Source organism: Aegilops tauschii, chromosome 7 (genome assembly GCF_002575655.3).
Source record: "Aegilops tauschii subsp. strangulata cultivar AL8/78 chromosome 7, Aet v6.0, whole genome shotgun sequence".
Taxonomy (NCBI): Eukaryota; Viridiplantae; Streptophyta; class Magnoliopsida; order Poales; family Poaceae; genus Aegilops; species Aegilops tauschii.
In genome coordinates, this window is record NC_053041.3 from 242,993,890 (window position 1) to 242,998,665 (window position 4,776).

Consider the following 4,776-nt stretch of genomic DNA (forward strand, 5'->3'; position numbering starts at 1 on the left):
TCCGTATGTACTTTACAAATATCTATGTCTCCATTTTGAACACTTTCACGAATGGAGTTGAAGCGACGCTTGATATGCCTGGTCTTCCTGTGAAACCTGGGCTCCTTCGCAAGGGCAATAGCTCCAGTGTTGTCACAGAAGAGAGTCATCGGGCCCGACGCATTGGGAATCACCCCTAGGTCGGTAATGAACTCCTTCATCCAGACTGCTTCCTGTGCTGCCTCCGAGGCTGCCATGTACTCCGCTTCACATGTAGATCCCGCCACGACGCTTTGCTTGCAACTGCACCAGCTTACTGCTCCTCCATTCAAAATATACACGTATCCGGTTTGTGACTTTGAGTCATCCAGATCTGTGTCGAAGCTAGCGTCGACGTAACCCTTTACGATGAGCTCTTCGTCACCTCCATAAACGAGAAACATATCCTTAGTCCTCTTCAGGTACTTCAGGATATTCTTGACCGCTGTCCAGTGTTCCATGCCGGGATTACTTTGGTACCTTCCTACCAAACTTACAGCAAGGTTTACATCAGGTCTGGTACACAGCATGGCATACATAATAGACCCTATGGCCGAGGCATAGGGGATGACACTCATCTTTTCTATATCTTCTGCCGTGGTCGGGCATTGAGCCGTGCTCAATTGCACACCTTGCAATACAGGCAAGAACCCCTTCTTGGACTGATCCATATTGAACTTCTTCAATATCTTGTCAAGGTATGTACTTTGTGAAAGACCAATGAGGCGTCTTGATCTATCTCTATAGATCTTGATGCCTAATATATAAGCAGCTTCTCCAAGGTCCTTCATTGAAAAACACTTATTCAAGTAGGCCTTTATACTTTCCAAGAATTCTATATCATTTCCCATCAATAGTATGTCATCCACATATAATATGAGAAATGCTACAGAGCTCCCACTCACTTTCTTGTAAACACAGGCTTCTCCATAAGTCTGTGTCCCAAACGCTTTGATCATCTCATCAAAGCGAATGTTCCAACTCCGAGATGCTTGCACCAGCCCATAGATTGAGCGCTGGAGCTTGCATACTTTGTTAGCATTCTTAGGATCGACAAAACCTTCCGGCTGCATCATATACAACTCTTCCTTAAGGAAGCCGTTAAGGAATGCCGTTTTGACGTCCATCTGCCATATCTCATAATCATAGTATGCGGCAATTGCTAACATGATTCGGATGGACTTCAGCTTCGCTACGGTGAGAAAGTCTCATCGTAGTCAACCCCTTGGACTTGTCGATAACCCTTAGCGACAAGTCAAGCTTTGTAGATGGTCACATTACCATCTGCGTCCGTCTTCTTCTTAAAGATCCATTTGTTTTCTATGGCTCGCCGCTCATCGGGCAAGTCAGTCAAAGTCCATACTTTGTTTTCATACATGGATTCTATCTCGGATTTCATGGCTTCTAGCCATTTGTCGGAATCCGGGCCCGCCATCGCTTCTTCATAGTTCGAAGGTTCACCGTTGTCTAACAACATGATTTCCAGGACAGGGTTGCCGTACCACTCTGGTGCGGAACGTGTCCTTGTGGACCTATGAAGTTCAGTAGTAACTTGATCCGAAGCTTCATGATCATCATCATTAACTTCCTCCCCAGTCGGTGTAGGCACCACAGGAACATTTTCCCGCGCTGCGCTACTTTCCGGTTCGAAAGGGGTGACTATCACCTCATCAAGTTCCACTTTCCTCCCACTCAATTCTTTCGAGAGAAACTCCTTCTCTAGAAAGGACCCGTTCTTGGCAACAAAGATCTTGCCCTCGGATCTGAGGTAGAAGGTATACCCAATAGTTTCCTTAGGGTATCCTATGAAGACGCATTTTTCCGACTTGGGTTCGAGCTTTTCAGGTTGAAGTTTCTTGACATAAGCATCGCATCCCCAAACTTTTAGAAACGACAGCTTAGGTTTCTTCCCAAACCATAATTCATACGGTGTCGTCTCAACGGATTTAGACGGTGCCCTATTTAAAGTGAATGCGGCAGTCTCTAAAGCATAACCCCAAAATGAGAGCGGTAAATTGGTAAGAGACATCATAGATCGCACCATATCCAATAGAGTGCGATTACGACGTTCGGACACACCATTTCTCTGAGGTGTTCCAGGCGGCGTGAGTTGTGAAACTATTCCACATTTCCTTAAGTGTGCACCAAACTCGTGACTTAAATATTCTCCACCACGATCTGATCGTAAGAATTTTATTTTCCTGTCACGTTGATTCTCAACTTCACTCTGAAATTCCTTGAACTTTTCAAAGGTTTCAGACTTGTGTTTCATTAGGTAGACATACCCATATCTACTTAAATCATCAGTGAGAGTGAGAACATAACGATATCCTCCGCGAGCCTCAACACTCATTGGACCGCACACATCGGTATGTATGATTTCCAATAAGTTGGTTGCTCGCTCCATTGTTCCGGAGAACGGAGTCTTGGTCATCTTACCCATGAGGCATGGTTCGCACGTGTCAAATGATTCGTAATCAAGAGACTCCAAAAGTCCATCTGCATGGAGCTTCTTCATGCGCTTGACACCAATGTGACCAAGGCGGCAGTGCCACAAGTATGTGGGACTATCGTTATCAACTTTACATCTTTTGGTATTCACACTATGAACATGTGTAACATCACGTTCGAGATTCATCAAAAATAAACCATTGACCAGCGGGGCATGACCATAAAACATATCTCTCAAATAAACAGAAAAACCATTATTCTCGGATTTAAATGAGTAGCCATCTCGAATTAAACGAGATCCAGATACAATGTTCATGCTCAAAGCTGGCACTAAATAACAATTATTGAGGTTTAAAACTAATCCCGTGGGTAGATGCAGAGGTAGCGTGCCGACGGCGATCACATCAACCTTGGAACCATTCCCGACACGCATCGTCACCTCGTCCTTCGCCAGTCTCTGTTTATTCCGTAGTTCCTGCTTTGAGTTACAAATATGAGCAACCGCACCGGTATCAAATACCCAGGAGCTACTACGAGTACTGGTAAGGTACACATCAATTACTTGTATATCACATATACCTTGGGTGTTGCCGGCCTTCTTCTTGTCCGCTAAGTATTTGGGGCAGTTCCGCTTCCAGTGACCACTTCCCTTGCAATAAAAGCACTCAGTTTCAGGCTTGGGTCCATTCTTCGACTTCTTCCCAGTAACTGGTTTACCGGGCGCGGCAACTCCCTTGCCGTCCTTCTTGAAGTTCTTCTTACCCTTGCCCTTCTTGAACTTAGTGGTTTTATTCACCATCAACACTCGATGTTCTTTTCTGATCTCCCCTTCCGCTGATTTCAGCATTGAATATACCTCGGGAATGGTCTTTTCCATCCCCTGCATATTGAAGTTCATCACAAAGCTCTTGTAGCTTGGTGGAAGCGACTGGAGGATTCTGTCAATGACTGCGTCATCCGGGAGATTAACTCCCAGCTGAGACAAGCGGTTGTGCAACCCAGATATTCTGAGTATGTGCTCACTAATAGAACTATTCTCCTCCATTTTACAGCTGAAGAACTTGTCGGAGACATCATATCTCTCGACCCGGGCATGAGCTTGAAAAACCAGTTTCAGCTCCTCGAACATCTCATATGCTCCATGTTTCTCAAAACGCTTTTGGAGACCCGACTCTAAGCTGTAAAGCATGCCGCACTGAACGAGGGAGTAATCATCAGCACATGATTGCCAAGCGTTCATAACGTCTTGGTTCTCTGGGATTGGTGCTTCACCTAGCGGTGCTTCTAAGACATAATCTTTCTTGGCTACTATGAGGATGAGCCTCAGGTTCCGGACCCAGTCCGTATAGTTGCTGCCATCATCTTTCAGCTTGATTTTCTCTAGGAACGCGTTGAAATTGAGGACAACGTTGGCCATTTGATCTACAAGACATAGTGTAAAGATTTTAGACTAAGTTCATGATAATTAAGTTCATATAATCGAATTATTTAATGAACTCCCACTCAGATAGACATCCCTCTAGTCATCTAAGTGAAACATGATCCGAGTTTAACTAGGCCGTGTCCGATCATCACGTGAGACGGACTAGTCAAGATCGGTGAACATCTCCATGTTGATCGTATCTTCTATACGACTCAAGCTCGACCTTTCGGTCCTCCGTGTTCCGAGGCCATGTCTGTACATGCTAGGCTCGTCAAGTCGACCTAAGTGTATTGCGTGTGTTCCGAGGCCATGTCTGTACATGCTAGGCTCGTCAACACCCGTTGTATTCGAACGTTAGAATCTATCACACCCGATCATCACGTGGTGCTTCGAAACAACGAACCTTCGCAACGGTGCACAGTTAGGGTGAACACTTTCTTGAAATTATTATAAGGGATCATCTTACTTACTACCGTCGTTCTAAGCAAATAAGATGCAAAAACATGATAAATATCACATGCAATCAAATAGTGACATGATATGGCCAATATCATCATGCTCCTGTGATCTCCATCTTCGGGGCACCATGATCATCTTCGTCACCGGCATGACACCATGATCTCCATCATTGTGTCTTCATGAAGTCGTCACGCCAACGATTACTTCTACTTCTATGGCTAACGCGTTTAGCAACAAAGTAAAGTAATTTACATGGCGTTACTCAATGACACGCAGGTCATGCAAAATAATAAAGATAACTCCTATGGCTCCTGCCGGTTGTCATACTCATCGACATGCAAGTCGTGATTCCTATTACAAGAATATGATCAATCTCATACATCACATATATCATTCATCACATCTTCTGGCCATATCACATCACA